Below are 20,675 nucleotides of genomic sequence, written 5' to 3' on the forward strand. Positions count from 1 at the left end.
CACTAAATAACTAAATCTGTCCCCAACGGACATGTTCATCTCTTTTGTCACATCTTTGTCTTTCTGAATGCTTTTGTCTTTATGTTAATGTCTCTATTGTAGCATTGTCTCTTTGTGTTTGTCCTTAATTACCTCGAAATCTTTACGATCGTAATCGATAGCTGATCAACTCTAAATACATTAGGAGATGGGGTGACGGAACTGCGACATACAGAGAGCTCACGGATATGCAAGTAGTGCCCCCCATCGCCCCCCTGAGTTTTTATGGAGTCAAGCTGGAGGGATTTAGGGGGCTGGACGGGGCTAAAGAGGGTCCACCTGTGCGACTTGTAACCCACACTGTTCAGTACAACCTGATAGTGTTTGCACACTTTAAAATGGTACATTAATATTCAAGGCCTCGTTACATGTACTTACCCCCCCCCCCCCCCACTTCCCCAATGGGGTTGGTGATTGATGTGCCCTTTGTTGTAAGTATCCTGATTAACAGGCTGATGGAGTTTATACCTGATACTTTAGCAGGAGTCGATGGTGATCTGATTGTGGAAGAGACATATTGCTTTGCTAACGACAACAAACTCAACATCCAGCTTAAATATACGACTCACCATGACACGTGTCATACGGAATGGCACGTTAAGCCGGCCGTCTCATGTGCTTGCACTTCTGTGTAAACACTTGAGATCCGCCTTGTGCCGTGGAGGAGTGCGACAGCTTGTGAGATTCATTTGCTCGTGGTGGATGAACGTGCAACCACTCAACCACACATGTATCAAACCTTTATAAAAACACCCAGTGGTTTGGAAAATCCATGAGGTTTCGGATTTAATGAAGCTCGAAATGAATGCTCCACTCCAGTGTGGCCGTGTGCGGTTTTACAAAACTTCATTTGAGTGAGCACTTACAAATCATTGTTATTTTGATGGGGAATTGCCATTAAACTAAACTAATATGGGAATTTTGTATGGGATAAGTCAATTCTGTATACACTGCAAAACATTTAAAGGACAACATCGGCTGTAGATTGGAGGAGGAACTTGTTTTAAGTTACATCACCATACATATGTGTGTGTGTGTGTGTGTATAATTATTTTTTTGTATAAAATGTACAAATAAATAAAATGTTCAAATTTTTTTTTGTATATATATATATATATATATATATATATATTTATTTATATATATATATATTTATATATATATATATATATATATATATATATTGTTACGGACCGCGGATTGGATGTTATTTACCGAGCGGAGGTAACCGCGGCCGAACAGTTGCTCCCCTTTTCTTCCCTTACACTCACCCGATTCACCCAGACGTTGGCCAAATCGCGCTATGCTAAATCAATGATGGAAAGGACACGACGACTGGGATAGCTGAAACGACGCAAGGGGTACAGATCTCAAGACCTCCGGAGGAGGGTATAATTACAGTGGTGGAGAAAAGGGGGTAGATTACAAGGCAGAGTGAGGTAAAGACACAGAAGAGATGGGCACTTAAATACAATCTTATCTATTCCCGGACAGACCACGGACAAACGGACAAGGTAGACTCACACGGGGATTGATGGCGGGAATGGGCAGGTCGGTCGATGGCACAAGGTGCACCTTGGCTCGGGGACAGGATAAAGCACGGTTCAAAAGATGCAGGGAGGTCTCACAGCGCTCGGAGGTGGTCTTGCTTGCTCCAAGCTCAGCGCGCATCTTACCTCACCTCCCTCTCACTGCGCATGCTCAGCGGGGAGTGACACGCCCTCGGCTGGTTGGTTCCACCCCACTGGGGCCGGTCCGCCGCTTCCATTGGGTGTGGGGGTTACCGGGCTCCGCCCTTGACGAGGAGCCGACAGGGAGCCCCTGTTTGGTAACCCCGTCGAGCACATGTCCGATGGCGGCTCGTTGGGAAGGCCTGGTGCCCTCCCAACACTCCTACCAACCAAGCCGGATTGAGGACGCGCACTCCCTGCGCTCGTTGTTGTTGTTGTTGTTGTTGTTGTTGCTGAACTGTGAGGAAGAGCTGCGGGGAGGTATTGGGAGGTCCTAAACTTCCTAACGGTGCCATACAATCACATTCTGGTGCAACGAAGGGTCAGAATTAATGGAAACGAATCCTTAACTGACATAGACTAAGAATAACTAGCAATATGTCCTATAGTTGTCTTACATGAGATGCGGTGAACCTGGGTGTGACATTTAATGGGGGAAATAGGGGGAGGTCGGGTCTACAGAGTGTTGTTTACAGAAAATGGGACTAGGGAATGGGGGATTGGGGAGAGTTGGGAAGTATTGAGGAAATAGGGGAATATTTACAAGCGGATATGGATGGATGCAAATCCCATATCCGCAACACTGCACCCTTCTCGACCTCGGGGCGTCCCGACCCGATAAATTTTTACCTACTTTAGTGTGGCACTCAAATGTAGTTCCCTCTACTATTAACTCAACCCTGAGTGCGGCAGTTTTACAGATGTTCACAAATGAGTAAATATGTCCCCCTGCGACGTTGCACCCTTCTCCTAACAGAAACACACCCACAGGATAACCGAATCGCGGAAAGCATCCTCAAACTAAACATACAGCCGGTAGGGAGCATTATTTACAGTTGACACTACTTTTATTTACAAAACTAACCCAGGACCTGTGATTGTTCTTTCTGGGGTGGGGGGAGACAGTCTGCTCTGCATCGACGCACCATGAAAGCACCTATAACGCACCAATACACCCTCAAGCACCAATCGGTGTGGTCACCATAGTTCATCAGTGTTCAATGCATGAAAATAAACTCAACAACCCCTAACCCTGCAGGTGGTCTCTTGCTCTTCGGCTCCCTCTGCTGGCTATTATTATTCTTCCAGATGTTGTCATTTCCTTTAATTTTCTTACTGGCGGCCTATTTGAGCATAAAATGAAATGCACCCAACGTGTCCCTTTTATTTATTTATGGCCCACCAGGCCGACTACTGTGGTTCACCTGTGGGGCATCGGTGCCCTGTGGCCAAGGTCAGCCAGCAAGATTTTGGGCCCTCATGGCCGGTTCCAGCAGAGGGGCCACGCCCCAACCCATGGGGTCCATAAGTGGTGTTCGGCCACAGACATGTGGTCCATAATGTGGTGCATCGATGCAGACAGCTGGTTCTGGGAGTTCCGGGCGCACAATGGCCGACTCACGCACGCTCCCCTCGGCGCCCAATGGCGCACAGGTCATGTGGGAGACAAAAGGGGGGCAAGACAAATGAGCGAGGGGTAAGGTCACAAGGGTACACATCAATAAGGCAATGCAAGGCGAAATGCGTATGGAGAGCGAAATGAGAAAGCTCGTCCCTACCGTACGTCACCCCCCTGTCACCTACACTACCCTTGCCCTTACCCCATATTTACAAAATCTACACATTTACAAATTCGTCGCTACTGTCACGTCTTCCCCACATTTCCCTTACACCAAATTCGTCACCACAATCCCTCTATCCAAAATTTGCCATCACCAAATTCATCATCAATCCTCATAAGGAGGAAGAGATGGAACATCAAGCACAATGTCACACCCACGTCATGATGCGTCTCACAATCCAAAACATTTGCACATAAAAATAATTAAACATGGCATGGTGTGGAGTACCTGTCACCTCAGGTGAGTGGATGTAGATGGTGCGAGGAGACTTCAATCCTAACTATCCTCTAAATGACATTAACACACTTTACACTACCCAGGGTCTCTCCCTGCCAATCCATTGGCCAACTTACACTATGGGTTCTAAAAACCAATTCCCATTGATCAAACTGTGGTGCTTCTCAATTTGGGGTCTCACTCCCCCGATTCATCTCCCGGTGCCCTTGCACAATTTCTGGGCTGTGACGTGTAGCTCTCCTAGTAGGTCTACCCACCTGCACACCTCCACCACTGCAGTTGCCACCCGAGCTTACCTAGCTCCTCACCCTAACCTAACTAACTGGGGAAGGCCCCTCCTGGCTCTGTCACCCCTTGGTGCCCTCTGGCACTGGGCTACCCGGGTCCGTCCTCCGGATCCTCGGGCCCCATCCACAACAACTCTACCGGCTCCCAGAGCCCACCTGCGGCCTCACCTGGCCGACATCCTCACAGTGGTGGAGTGCCCAAACTAACTACACACACTAACAGGCTACACGCCCAGCCATTTCCACAACACTAATGCACCCATCCAAATACCATTCTTTCACCTCGCACCACAGATGCCAATATCCAACCACAATTTACCTATACCCTCTACCTAACACTTACACTACCCGCCCCAGGTATTCGTGATGGGGGTCCACTCTTCCCCCATTCACACCTTCGCACCATCCACTCCACTCCACAATTTCCACCATACTCACTCCACGACCATCCATTCCAATACTCCAGATATTCCACACTACCATTTATTCCACATAGCCACATACACCTGTTGTTGCACACCTGTGCAATCACCTGGTGCCACCTGCACCCTCCTTCCTTCCTGGACCATTTGGTCATCACAATACACATCACCTTCTCTCCCTCATACACTGCTCCACACACCTGTTCAGTTGCACACCTGTGCAATCACACCTGTTCAATCACACCTGTTCAATCACACCTGTTCAATCCTCACACACTGCTCAATACACTTGAATACACCTCCAACACTCACACGGCATCATCTGAACTACCTGTTGCCCTGCTAACTTAGTGCTCCCCGTCTTCCCTTTAAACTAAGCACATACCACGTCATTATAATCCACACTAATCTACCTGCGTCCCCACTACAGGTATCCTTGTCACTAACTAATCTTAACGTTACCTAATGTCATCTTCTAGGGCCCTACACACAATATCCTAACCCACCCGGGCTAGTTTTCACTGCCATCAACCCCATAAAACTAGTGCTCCTTTGCCCCCCTTGTGAGGGATGACAGAGTTGCCATCCCACCACATCGGGGGCGTTCCACTACCAATTTTGCTCACCAAATTTCAGCTAATCAAAAATTTTCCAATTACTGCCAATTCTACTCACTATTATAAATTTCGTATCAAATCACTATCACCATCATCACAGTCCGCTATATCCTAGCCTCGGTGCGTCATGACGTCTTTAAACTCGGCTTCGTAAAGCCGAGCAATGAATTCGGGTGGTTTGGTCGCCTGCAGGTTGAATCCGTCCGGCTTTCGGTTCAAGGGAGGTGGTTTGGTCGGGCCGAGATTCCACGCACCATCTCGGCGCGGTACCTTGCGGCCCCAGGCCCGATGGCTCAATCTCCCTCGGTCGGAACCCCGTCCCCATGAGGGGGCACCGTTCCGCTTCCTCCCACTCGCCCTTGAACCGGACCGGTCGCCTCGCCCGACAAGGCCCGGACTCGACCGTGCGGGGCGGAGCCAAGCCCGAATCGGCAACGACGCTTCGAAGAGAAACGACGCAGCTTCGATCCGCGCCGGGCCTCGCATCCAACAAAGGGCTCCTCGCACCGAGTGCTCGCATCGGCTATCCGTCGCTCTAACCGCTAACCCGGTTACAGTCGATGCTCCACCGGCATGCTCACACGCATACGCTACCCCTTTCACCCTCACAAAACCCGGCGTTCCAACGCCGTCCGTACATTCCACCAACGCTCTCCCTGTTACACACCACACCTCTCGCGCACACTCTTGCGCACACCTCGGTCCACACCTCTCCTCCGTTACGTCCTCCGTAACACTCACCATGGACGTGCACTCTGGCATCCACCCACTAACGCGCTCACATGGGCTCTCCCACACTCGCGCTACCACCAACTCAGGTGTGCTTCCTCGCACACCCTCAACCATTCCAAGCGTGCATTCTCGCAGCCGCTCCACCATCAACTCACTCCTCGTGTCACACTCCCCCTCGCACGTCCACTCCGTATTGCTCTCACTCCCTGTGTCACACCCCGTACACCCCGACGTGCATTCTCGCTCGCACTCGGTATCACACTCGCGCTTCGTAACACGCTCACCCTTTGACGCACACTTTTTCCTCACACGCGTGCCATTTTTACTCACACGGGACCCTTCACCAACGCCCGGATGCCTCCTCGATCCCAAGCGCGCGAAAATTCTTTTGTCGCCAAACAGACAGCACGTCTCACCTTCGGGGTTCTTCTTCCTCCCTGCATCAAAACCTGCAAACTTCCATTCGGGTTAAGCACAGCATCGTGATGTGAGCAGGGACTTTGCACATTTTCCATTTCTCCCTGCAATTCCTGGGCTACCTCCGTCATCTCTTCAATTTTAATTCCCAGCACTGCTTTGTCTTTGTTCCCCTCGACGACCGTTGGCTTTAATAAAATTCCCTCTACCTCATCGGTCGCCGGCTTTTCCAAACCCCGTGTCGCGATTTCTACCCCCGTCATTGTACCCGCGCTTTCCTCTGCTTCGCTCAACCGGCGCTTCTCGACCCGCGTTACCTCCTCGTGCACCCCTGGGACCCTTTCGCCCACCATGCGATCCATGGTCTCCCCACATTTTTGCATGCGGTCACCCATTCTGTTGGTTATTGCTTCAATTTGGTTTCCCAATCCGTTCGTTATTGCTTCCATTTGGTTTCCCAATCCGTTCGTTATTGCTTCCATTTTATTACTCAATTTCTCCCCCTCTATTCTCAGCATCTCGGTGAATTGCGCCATGAAGTCCCCCACATCAAAGCCCGCTGCTACGGTCACGGCGCGGCAAAATTTGGTGCCGCTGTAACCACGTGCGCGAGAGCGCCATTTTGTGCACCTGATACCCCCTCAACCACACCTTCTTTACTCTCCTCCACCATTTTCCCCACTTCTTCCCTGGGGTCCTGGGTCGATTCTACCCCACTCTCCTCTACCGGAACCCAGCCGTCTTGATCTCCCATAGCGCGACTTTCAAAATTCGGGTTTTTGTAAAACAAAAGCAATTTCGGTACTTTGTAATTTTGACCAAATTTTTTTTTTCTAGCTGTTTTAAAAATTTGGTTCAGGCCTCGTATCTCACTCCCCGACACCAGTTGTTACGGACCGCGGATTGGATGTTATTTACCGAGCGGAGGTAACCGCGGCCGAACAGTTGCTCCCCTTTTCTTCCCTTACACTCACCCGATTCACCCAGACGTTGGCCAAATCGCGCTATGCTAAATCAATGATGGAAAGGACACGACGACTGGGATAGATGAAACGAAGCAAGGGGTACAGTTCTCAAGACCTCCGGAGGAGGGTATAATTACAGTGGTGGAGAAAAGGGGGTAGATTACAAGGCAGAGTGAGGTAAAGACACAGAAGAGATGGGCACTTAAATGCAATCTTATCTATTCCCGGACAGACCACGGACAAACGGACAAGGTAGACTCACACGGGGATTGATGGCGGGAATGGGCAGGTCGGTCGATGGCACAAGGTGCACCTTGGCTCGGGGACAGGATAAAGCACAGTTCAAAAGATGCAGGGAGGTCTCACAGCACTCGGAGGGGAAGTCTTGCTTGCTCCAAGCTCAGCGCGCATTTGACCTCACCTCCCTCTCACTGCGCATGCTCAGCGGGGAGTGACACGCCCTCGGCTGGTTGGTTCCGCCCCACTGGGGCCGGTCCGCCGCTTCCATTGGGTGCGGGGGTTACCGGGCTCCGCCCTTGACGAGGAGCCGACAGGGAGCCCCTGTTTGATAACCCCGTCGAGCACATGTCCGATGGCGGCTCGTTGGGAAGGCCTGGTGCCCTCCCACCACTCCTACCAACCAAGCTGGATTGAGGACGCGCACTCCCTGCGCTCGTTGTTGTTGTTGTTGTTGCTGAACTGTGAGGAAGAGCTGCGGGGGGGTATTGGGAGGTCCTAAACTTCCTAACGGTGCCATACAATCACATTCTGGTGCAACGAAGGGTCAGAATTAATGGAAACGAATCCTTAACTGACATAGACTAAGAATAACTAGCAAGATGTCCTATAGTTGTCTTACATGAGATGCGGTGAACCTGGGTGCGACATTTAATGGGGGAAATAGGGGGAGGTCGGGTCTACAGAGTGTTGTTTACAGAAAATGGGACCAGGGAATGGGGGATTGGGGAGAGTTGGGAAGTATTGAGGAAATAGGGGAATATTTACAAGCGGTTATGGATGGATGCAAATCCCATATCCGCAACAATATATATATATATATATATATATATATATATATATATATATATATATATGACATATATGTGTATATATGACATATATGTATATGCCATATTTATATATATATACAGTACATCTATATAAATATAATCGGGAGATTAAATCAGACGCGGACGTAGTTTCAGGCCGTCGATTTTTAATTTTCAACAAGCTTTCGACCAACAAAGGTCTTCTTCTTAGTCGTCCCGTTGAACTTGGGGACGACTAAGAAGAAGACCTTTGTTGGTCGAAAGCTTGTCGAAAATTAAAAATCTACGTCCTGAAGCTACGTCTGCGTCTGATTTAATCTCCCGATTATTTATTTAATGCAAATGAGACGCCCTGCTCGTACTGTGGAGTTTCTACTATTTCTCACAGATATATATATATATATATATATATATATATATATATATATATATATATATATATATATATATATATATATATATATATACACACACAGACTTGGCATTTAATATGGAATATTTTTTTTTCTTGACTTGGGTTTACTTTCTGAACTCAGTATATCAATCTGGTGAGTTTATTTTACCCTTTGGTGATGTCTTTGTTGAAAGAACCATGTCACTGATTGTCTTTCGCAGCAAGACGTCAATAACAGGATTATATTACAGGTGGCGTGACAAAATGTAAGGACAGGTACATTTGACGATTGGCTTCACAATCGGGTATATAAGGGTTGTTGCGTTCTGTATTAGTGGAAAACAACTGCTGCACGTCCACAACAGTTATTGCCGCTTCCTCTGTAGATGGTCCGTCAACTTGACAATGCTGTTTGTCATGGAGTGGTGGCTTTACGAAATTCTGGCATGAAACAGCATGCTATTGCTTGGCAGTATGACATCACTCAAGGTCAGGTGTCAAAGATCCTGAAACGAAATGCTCAGAGGGGTGTCCCTACTCCAATACCGAGGCCAGGACGTCCATGCAGAACCACAAGGAGAGATGATCGCCAGCTGCACCGGTTAGTCTGCAATGGCCGTACCAAGTCAGCTAATCGGCTTCGGGCTGAGTGGCAGCAACTCACAAATGTGCCTGTATCCAGAAGGCTAGTCAACCAACTACTGGTTCAAGCAGGCTATCGTGCCAGGCGTCCCCTGAGAAAGCCATGCCTGACCAGACAACACAGCCAGCGCCGATTGCAGTGGGCCAGAGAGCACCGTCAATGGCAGCCAGGACATTGGAATCACGTGACCTTCAGTGAGGAGTCTAGATTTCTGGTCTATCGTCAAGATGGCCGCGTCCGAGTGCGCAGACAAGTGCATGAAGCCCACAACGAAGATTGTATAGTGCCAAGAGTCCAAGCTGGAGGTGGTGGGGTGACCGTTTGGGCTGCTTTTCATGCATGGGGCAAAACTGACCTGGTTGTTCTGAATGGAAACCTGAACCAGTTCAAGTACAGGGTCATTCTGGAAGGAACATTGCTTCCATTTGTTCGTGCAGCCTTTCGAGGAAACTTTGTCTTCCAAGATGACAATGCACGACCTCATCGTGCTCGCATGATCCAACACTTTCTTCCTGACCGTGGTGTAGAGCATATGGAGTGGCCTGCCATGTCCCCGGATATGAATCCGATAGAGAACTTGTGGGCAGAATTAACGCGTCAAATCGACAACTTGAACCAGCAGCCTACCTCTATGCGTGAATTGCAGCAGACTATTGTCACTGCTTGGCAAGCGATTCCTGTCCAAACCTTGGTAAATCCCGTGAACAGCATGCCTCGACGTGTACGTGCTCTCCTGAATGCTCGTGGGGGTTACACGAAGTACTGAACTGTAATTTTACTGTCCATAATCCCAGTCATAATTTAGCTTTTGTTTTTGTTGAAATTTTTTTTGGCTAATGTGCAAAATAAAGAGATACTTCTGGAAAACGCACAGAAGTTTAACACAGTACTGTCCGTGAATTGAGTTCGATATCAGTTTACATCACTTTCAAGGATCAATTTATTTGCTTCGAAATGTCAAATGTGGTTTTTGTTTCTTTTAAAGGTCACATTAACAAAATCTAGAATAATTTCAACATAATTCCAATGAACTTTTGGTTCTAAGTCATCTTGAAAAGTAAGTTCACTCCCACAAAAAAAAAATTCCATATTAAATGCCAAGTCTGTATGTATATTGTTACGGACACGACTTATTAAGATGTTATGCTGGGCCGAGCGGAATGGCCGCCGTGTTCGCACAAGTTACCCGATTATACTCGAACGTTGGCCGAATCGCGCTACGCTAGATCAATGAAGGAAAGGACACAACGGCTGGGTTAAATGACACGACACCAGGGGTACAGTTCTCAAGACCTCCGGAGGAGGATATAATATGGGGTATGCAGAACGTTTAGATTACACGGCACAAGAGGTACAGCACAGAAAGGTGGGCACTTATACACGGTCTTATCTTAATGCCCGACAGACCACAGACAAACGGGACAAGACTGACTCACACAGGGATTGATGGCAGGGGAGGGCAGAATCGATGGCTCAAGGTGCACCTTGGCTCAGGGGCAGAATCGACCCGGTCCGGTCCAAAGATGCGGGTAGGTATCGTCGCGCTGGAGGTGGCGTCCGTTCTTCTTCGTGGCTGGGGCGAATCTGACGTCACCTCCGGTAAGTGGCTGCGTATGTCCAGCGGGGAGTGACACGCCCTCGGCTCGTTAGCTCCGCCCCAGATGGAATCGGTCCGCCGCTTCTTATTGGGTGCGGGGGGTTACCGGGCTCCGCCCTTGACGAGGAGCTGACAGTCAGCCCCTGAGTGGTAACCCTGTCGGAGCACATGGTCAATGGCGGCTAACCAAGCCGGAGTGAGGACGCGCACTCCCCGCGCCGCTGTTGTTGTTGTTGGTGTTGTTGTTTCATGAGGAAGAGATGCGGGGAGGTATTGGGAGGTCCTAAACTTACTAATGGTGCCATACAATCACATTCTGGTGCAACGAAGAGTCAGAATTAATGGAAACGAGTCCTTAACTGACATAGACTAAGAATAACTAGCAAGATGTCCTATAGTTGTCTACGTGAGATGCGGTGAACCTGGGCACGACATTTAATGGGGGAAAAAGGGGAAGGTCGGTTCTACAGAGTGTTGTTTACAGACAATGGGACTAGGGAATGGGGGATTGGGGATAGTTGGGGAGTATTGGGGAAATAGGGGAATATTTACAAGCGGATATGGATGGAGGCCAAATCCCATATCCGCAACATTGCACCCTTCTCTACCTCTGGGCGTCCCGACCCGATAAATTTTTACTTGCTTTAGTGTGGCACTCAGATGTAGTTCCCTCTACTATTAACTCAACCCTGAGTGCGACAGTTTTACAGATGTTCACAACTGAGTAAATATGTCCCCCTGCGACGTTGCACCCTTCTCCTCACCGAAACACACCCACAGGATAACCGAATCGCGGAAAGAATCCTCAAACTTAAACATACAGCCGGTAGGGAGCATTATTTACACAAGACTACACTGATATTTACACTACGATCCAGGACCTGTTTTTGGAGGAACACATGCAGATGTTATGCATAGAGAGAGCACGCATGCCAGCATCGATACACCAACCCACGAGTGCTCTGTGGCCCTACGGCCTTTAATAATGTGCAGAGCACCCCATCCAAGCACCAAAAGCACCACCCCATCATGTACAGTCAGCACCATCCGGTGCACCAATAAAGTGTTTATAGTCACCGGTGGTGTCGCAGCCGGCCGATGTTCTGCCGCTGGTCTTGCCTTCTTGAAGCACTTGGCCTTCTAGCTTCCTTAAAAAATAAAGAAAGGCGCCAACCGCGTCCATTTCTATATTGTGGCCGTCAGGGGGCCAACTAAAAGTGGTTCACCTGTATGGCATAGGTGCCACGTTGACCCATAGGTCCATCGACGGGTGGTGCTTGGCCGCAAAAGACTGCGGTCCATGGTGGGCGGCCACAAAAATTGCGGTCCATATGGTGTATCGATCCCGGCAGCAAGCAGCGAAAGTGCAGGCCCACAACTGCGGAGCCAGCACCTCTCTCTCCTCTCTCTCTGCCCCAAAGCCAGATCCTCGGAGGTGGGAGACAAAAGAAGAAGACAAGTGAGTAAGGTGGTAAGGGCGCAAAAGTGCACGCAATACAAGATGATGCACACTGGGGGCACATGGGAACCAGGTGAGACAGGTACGTTCCTACCGTACGCCCCCCCCCCCCCACCAGGTAACCTACATGGCCCCTCCCTTACCCCTTACTGTATCCACAAAACACAACACTACCCATAAACATCTACTTTACAAATCAACAAACGTCCCTACTGTCTTCCCCGTTCCTCCCATAAACCAAATTCGTCTTCTCTCCCTCCTAACCAATCAAATTTGCCATTTCCAACTCTCATCAAAATTTGCCATCTCCAACTCAACATCAAAATTTGCCATCACCAATTCATCATCAGTCCCTCCTAAGGAGGGAGAGATGGAATCACCCCAATGTCTCATCCACGTCGTGATGCGTCTCACCAATCCACACAGCAATTCGCATCTCCTGCAACACAAAACAAAGAAAACACAGGTGTGGAGTCATCATCACCACAGGCAAGTGGCTGCGTATGGTGCGACAGGTTCATCAATCCTAACTATTTCCTAAATGACTTTAACAATTTTACATTACCCGGGGTCTTTCTCCTGCCAAACCATTGGCCCTCTTACACTATGGGTTCTAAAAACCAATTCCCATTGCCCAAACTGTGGTGCTTTTCAATTTGGGGTCTCACTCCCCCGATTCATCTCCCGGTGCCTCGCACAATTTCTGGGCTGCGACGTGTAGCTCTCCCAGCAGGTCTACCCACCTGCACACCTCCACCACTGCAGTTGCCTCCGAGCTTACCTGCTCCTTACCCTAACCTAACTACTTGGGGAAGGCCCTCTGGCGCTCTCCCCACTCGGTGCCCTCTCTGGCACTGGGCTACCCGGGTCCGTCCTCCGGATCCTCGGGCCCCACTGACACTAACGGCTCCCAGAGCCCACCTGCGGCCTCACCTGGCCGACATCCTCACAGTGGTGGAGTGCCCAAACAACTACACACACTAACAGGCTACACGCCCAGCCATTTCCACAACACTAATGCACCCATCCACAATACCATTCTGCAACCGCACCACAAATGCCAATATCCAACCACAATTTACCTATACCCTCTACCTAACACTTACACTACCCGCCCCGGGTACTCGTGAAAGGGGTCCACTCTTCCCCCATCCACACCTTCGCACCATGCACACCACTCCGTACCACTTACTCCATGTATTCCACACACCTGTACTTGCACACCTGTGCTCTCACACCTGGTGCCACCTGCACCCTTCTCTCCCCAAGCGCATTCGCGCTGATCCACAACACTCACTACTCATACACTGCTCCACACACCTGTCCAGTTCTCACACAGCATCATCTCATCTAACTACTCCCCTCTGAAACTTGCGCTTCCCAGTCGCCCCTTTAAACTATTGCGCTCCCACGTCATTATCATCCACACTAATCTACCTGCGTCCCCACTACAGGTATCAGTCACTAACTAATCTTACCGTTACCTAATGTCATCTTCGCTAGATCCCTAACAATATAACCTAACCCACCCGGGCTAGTTTCCACTGCCGTATACCCCATAAGCTATAGCTCCTTTGCCCCCACTGGGAAGGGTGGCAGGGATGCCACCCTTACCCACCGGGCCCATTGCTCACTACCAATTTTGCACATCAAATTTCAACAAATCAGAAATTTGCCAATCACTACTCATCATCTGCCAATCATTACTGCCAATCCTTTGCCAATCATCAAATTTTGTTTTTTTCTAATTTTGGGTCCAAAACACTAACCTCATCACACAGTCTACTCACTACTGCCTCTCGGTGCGCCAATTCCTGTCCAAAGCCCGGCTTCGTAAAGCCAAGCCATGAATGCGGGTTGTGTTGTGCCAGCGGCTGGATGCGTCCGGCACTCGGTGCAGGGACGGGGGCTTACCCGGGCCGAGATCCCACGCACCTCCTCGGCGTGGAGCCATCCAATGTCCCGATCTCGACCTGCCGGCACGTCTCAATAAGAAGTGGTCGCCATGACGACCCTTCCTATCGGGCTGCCCGCTCCGCCTAGTGGAGCACGGACGCGGCCGTTCCACGCGAGGCCCAGCATGGATCGCGCACGGCGGTCCTTTCGAAACCGCCGTGGTTCGGATCCCCGCTGGTCCTCGCGGCACGCGAAGCCCGGCACGCACCGAGGGCCCGCTTCGGCTAAAAGTCGACCTAACCTCTAACCCGGTTACCGTCGATGCCTCACCTGGATGCTTACAAGCATACGCTACCCCTTTCTTGCTCATACATGCAGCCGTTTCCATGCTCCTCGTCGTACCTTTTCTTACACACCTCGGTACACTCATTCCGGTCACCGACTTGGTCACACACCTGACCACCGAACACCTTGGCACACATTCGTCACTCGCACACCTCACCAACACATCTCTTCGCGCCCCCTCCTCGGTCACCTCCTCTGTGACAATCACAGGTGTGCTCTCACTCGCACACCCAACCACGTGCCTCACTACCAATTCCAGCGTGCATTCCCACTCACGCTCTACCATTCCAGGTGTGCTTCCTTCCATTCCAGGTGTACATCCTCGCTCACCTGTCACCACCAACTCACGCTCCTTGTCACTCTCACTACTCTCACCACCACTCTTGACAACGCACTCACCCTTACTCCCGACAGCGCACTCTCTCCTCATGCACCTGTCCGTTACACACCTTTCTGGCGCACACTCTTGCGCACACTCTCCCGTCACACCCTCTGTAACACTCACCACAGGCGTGCATTCTTCCTTGCCTTTGACAGCGCACTCTTTCCCCATGCACCTGTCCGTCACACACCTTTCTCGCGCACACTCTTGCGCACACTCTCCCGTCACACCCTCTGTAACACTTACCACACCGCGCTTCCATGTGCTCCCTCGCACACGCGCTACGACCGACTCGCTCTCGCCAGCACCTTCACTCCTTGGCACGCACTTTTTCCTCACACACCCCAGAGTCGGACTTTCTCGCACACCTCCTTTTTTGCACACCAGACCTGTCGCACACTTCACCAATGGCCTCTCATGAACACCCGGGTCCATCTCGACCCCCAAGCTTCTTAAATCACCTGGCGCATCATACGCACGACCATATTGGTCACCACTTACACCGGGTCCTCTTCCTCTTCGCTTCTCCTCCATCACATGCGAATCCCTCAGCCGGTTAATGAGCACATCATCATCACGATCCAAATACAGACTTTGGACCAATTCTTTTACCTCCTCTTTTATCTCTTTCTTATCTTCTCTCCGTCGCTTCTTAATTTCGCTCACCCCTTCTTCCACTTCTTCTAATTTCTGCTTCACCTCTTTTATGTCCCGGTACGTCTCCTCAAGCTCGTCCTCTAAGACTACCTTGACCGTTTCCATGTGCGTCCTCACCTGCCGGTCCTTCGTCTCCATTACCTCTATCACCTCGTCCAACCTCGTTGTCAGTCCCTCACGTACCATCTGACATTCCCTCTTCGTCGCTACCAAGTCATTTTTTAGGTCATTTTGTGTCGCTTTTAACCCTCCTATTACCGCTGTGTTCTTCTTTACCTGGTCCGTTAGTTCTTTTTGTCCCTCTGTCAGTTGTTCTACTTCCTGCGTCAGGTCCTCTATGCCCCCTTGTAACTTTACAGTCCCCTTTCTCACCTCCTTCTCCATGCGCTCCTTACAGTGCCTCACCTCCTCGCGCACTCCTCCGACCTCCTCACTCACACCTCTTCTGATCTCTTCTCCCATCACTTGCATCTCCTGCCCAGATGCCACCCTCATCTGCTCCATTTCCTCCCTGTGAGCATCCAGTTTGGTTTCTACCCCCATTCTGACCCCCTCTATCTGCTGCCCCATTTGTTTAACTTCCCTTTCCGCTTGGTCCCTCATGTCCCTCAATTTGCCTTCCATACTGTTTTCTAACCCCTCTAACCCATTTTTCACTCCCTCTATCTGATTCTCCTGGGCAGCCATTCTATTTTCTACCCCCGTTAACCCCTCCTGTATTTCCCCTAATCTATTGTCTAATTTCCCAAATTTCTTGTCTAATCCCTTAAAATTATTGTCTAACCCCTCACCGGTACCCCTCGCTTCGTCCCTCATTACCCCCATTTGGTTTCCCATTACCCCCAATTGCTCACTCTGAGCATCCATCCGGTTCCCCATTACCCCCATTTGGCCCTCCAATCGCTCACCCAATCGCTCACTATCAGCCCTCATTTCCTCCCTCATTTTCTCGCTATTCTGGGCCATAAGGGCTTTCATTTGTATGAAAAAAAGGTCCAAATCTACCAGCGGCGCTACTACTGTCGCGGGCGTGGTCGCCGTGGCCATGTGCGAGGCGCCATTTTGCGCGCCCGTAACCTCGTGCGCGACGATGCTATTTTGCGAACCTGCCACCCTCACCGCTTCGCTCTCCTCATGTCCCTCATTTTGGTCCTGGATCGACCCTGCCTCACTCTCCTCTACCGGAACCCAGCCGTCTTGGTCTGCCATAGCGCGACTTTCAAAATTCGGGTTTTTTTTTTTTTTTTGTAAAACACAATTAAATTTCGCTGTTATAATTTCGAGCGCGTGAAACGCGCTCCGGGACCGATCCCACTTCCCGACACCAATTGTTACGGACACGACTTATTAAGATGTTATGCTGGGCCGAGCGGAATGGCCGCCGTGTTCGCACAAGTTACCCGATTATACTCGAACGTTGGCCGAATCGCGCTACGCTAGATCAATGAAGGAAAGGACACAACGGCTGGGTTAAATGACACGACACCAGGGGTACAGTTCTCAAGACCTCCGGAGGAGGATATAATATGGGGTAGGCAGAACGTTTAGATTACACGGCACAAGAGGTACAGCACAGAAAGGTGGGCACTTATACACGGTCTTATCTTAATTCCCGACAGACCACAGACAAACGGGACAAGACTGACTCACACAGGGATTGATGGCAGGGGAGGGCAGAATCGATGGCTCAAGGTGCACCTTGGCTCAGGGGCAGAATCGACCCGGTCCGGTCCAAAGATGCGGGTAGGTATCGTCGCGCTGGAGGTGGCGTCCGTTCTTCTTCGTGGCTGGGGCGCATCTGACGTCACCTCCGGTAAGTGGCTGCGTATGTCCAGCGGGGAGTGACACGCCCTCGGCTCGTTAGCTCCACCCCAGATGGAATCGGTCCGCCGCTTCTTATTGGGTGCAGGGGGTTACCGGGCTCCGCCCTTGACGAGGAGCTGACAGTCAGCCCCTGAGTGGTAACCCTGTCGGAGCACATGGTCAATGGCGGCTAACCAAGCCGGAGTGAGGACGCGCACTCCCCACGCCGCTGTTGTTGTTGTTGGTGTTGTTGTTTCATGAGGAAGAGATGCGGGGAGGTATTGGGAGGTCCTAAACTTACTAATGGTGCCATACAATCACATTCTGGTGCAACGAAGAGTCAGAATTAATGGAAACGAGTCCTTAACTGACATAGACTAAGAATAACTAGCAAGATGTCCTATAGTTGTCTACGTGAGATGAGGTGAACCTGGGCACGACATTTAATGGGGGAAAAAGGGGAAGGTCGGTTCTACAGAGTGTTGTTTACAGACAATGGGACTAGGGAATGGGGGATTGGGGATAGTTGGGGAGTATTGGGGAAATAGGGGAATATTTACAAGCGGATATGGATGGAGGCCAAATCCCATATCCGCAACAATATATATATATATATATATATATATATGTATATATATATATATATATATATATATATATATATATATATATATATATATATATATATATATATATATATATATATATATATATATATATATATATATATATATATAACTGTGAGAAATAGTAGAAACTCCACAGTACGAGCAGGGCGTCTCATTTGCATTGAATAAATAATCGGGAGATTATATATATATATATATATATATATATATACATATATATATATATATATATATATATATATATATATATATATATATATATATATATATATATTGTTACGATTTTCCGCCGCCCTTCCTACCCTTGCCAAGGGGAGATTAAGCCCCTTGTTCTTTCTGGGCCGGCGTAACCGAGGCTTGAAACGCCCCTTCCGGGCAAACGCAAGGTAGGGTTTCGTGACAAGTCTCGCAAGTACCTAAATACCTGCGCCGCCACAGAAGCGGGGAACCAAACCTCGCACGAGCCACGTGTAATTTGAGTACACCAAGCGGATTGCGTACCACGTGGTCCGTGCAGTTTTCTAGTATTGGAACCCGATTAGAGCAGTTCTATTCATACCACGCTTAGTCAATGATGGAAAACACGAGACAGTCGAATAAAAGGAATAACACAATTTAATTATTATTTACACTTCTGTACAAGTCGGGAGAAAGCAGACACAGAGCAGAACATAATCAGTCTTATCCAAAACACCAGACACGGGCCCGATCACACTCACACAGGGGAATTGCAGGTAGAATGGTGTCCACGCGCTGCCTTGGTTGTCCAGGAACGGCGGCCCGGCGTGCTCTCCACGGTCCCAGCACGTCCCGCGAAGATGGCAAGCAGGTGGTGGAAAGGATCCTCACAGCGCGTCTCTCGAACAAAAGGCAGCAGATGAGGCAGGAAGGCGGGAAGGAATGTACGCATCTCTCGGCGGCTTTCCACAGCGCGTCGAGTTACCAGCGCGCAATCACTCACGTAACCCAATGCAATAGAGGCTCACCCTCAAGCTCAACCGAGCGTCACTTTATTACGAGCGCTTATACTTGGTTCATGCGTGTCTTTCTCCGATCTCGTAACTCTCATCAATACATGCCTCTTCAATAGCTCATAACTCACCGAACTCACCGCACTCAACTGCTCACCCCGAACTGCTCCTCACTTCTCTGTGGGGGCCTTGCGCGACGGGTTATATGGACATGCCCTGAGCCCTCTCGAACGTTCCAACCACGCCCTGTGACGCATTGCCGCAGCCACTCCCTTTGAGCCCTGATTGGCGGCTTGCGCTTACCGTCAGCTTCTTCGCCGCCCTCATTCGGTCCCGACCCGACCTGCCAGGCCCGCCTCGTGTCAATTCGCGCCAAAAAGCCAAAGGCAGCACAAAGAGGCGTAAGGCGGCATAAGGCAATGGAAGCGGCATAAGGCAATGGAGGACCTACTCTCATTATTCTACTCAACGCAAGACTAACACAGGAAAAGGACTATTCTCACACATACTATGAAATGACTGAACTATCGTGAGGCTACGTGTTGTTGGTGTGACTAAACTATGAGGGGGAAATTTAGCCTTTATTGTACAAAACTCAAAACCGCAACACTACCCCTCTCCCTCGTCAGACTCGTACCCGAGTCGAACCTAACAAAATTGGAACGACCGGTTTTGAGAATGATCTGGAAAATTAACTTTTACTTTTACATGTGACATTTCGATGTGGTTCCCTCTAACATTTACTCTAACCCATGGGTGCGACAGTTTTAAAACACTAAATATGTCCCCCCTATTGTGTTGAGTAGCTACTCCAACAGAATCACGCCCACAATTAACCGAATCCGGAATTTGTCAAACTAAACATACAGCTGGTGGACAGCATTTTTATATACAAGCACAGAAACTTACTCTTATTTACAGTTCTATGACCCAGGACCTGTCCTTTTTGGAAAGAAGATTGGAGGGGAGAGAAAGCACAGCAAAATACACGAAAACACACTCATAAATTCACATTTGCTGCTTGCTTCTTGCATCTTGCCTCTTCTGTGTGCCTATCAAACCGGCTAGCCCCCGGACCGGCATACAGGCCATTCCTGCTCTTCAGGGCTAACTAAACTTACAAATCTTCTCATCCCTAGCACACCATAATAAGAATGCACAACAAATGTGTTTGTTGTACAGTCACGTGAAAAAGTAAGTACACCCCATGTAAAGTTTTGACTTTTCAACATATTTCAACATACAGCTATTTGATCTTAATTTCAACAATATTGATAGACAAAGGTGATATAATATAACAAATATCATGAAACATTTACATTTTGTAATCCATTGTATAATTTAAATAAACATAAATGCAAATTTCGCATGTGGAAAAAGTAAGTACACCCCTACATTTATCACGACTTCAAATACCTAAAATTAGAATCAGGTGCACTGGCTCAGGTGCAAATGATTAGAACATCGTTAGAGATGATCTTGGAGGAACCTGTCTTATTTAAACCTCAGACATTTAGTTTGGTTTGCTCTTTGTTGTTGAAGTGTGCGGCGTCACCATTCCGAGATCAAAAGAGCTCTCTGAGGCCTTCAGAAAGAACGTTATAGATGCCGACGATTCTGGGAAGGGATTTAAAAAGATCTCCAAATAATTTGAAATCAATCATTCGACTGTCCGGAAGATCATCTACAAGTGGAGAAGATTCCAAACAACTGCCAACTTGTTCAGGCCAGGCTGCCCCAGCAAGTTCAGCCCGAGAGCAGAGCGCAAGATGCTGAAAGAAG

This window comes from Myxine glutinosa, chromosome 14 (genome assembly GCF_964187855.1).
Source record: "Myxine glutinosa chromosome 14, kmMyxGlut1.1, whole genome shotgun sequence".
NCBI lineage: Eukaryota > Metazoa > Chordata > Myxini > Myxiniformes > Myxinidae > Myxine > Myxine glutinosa.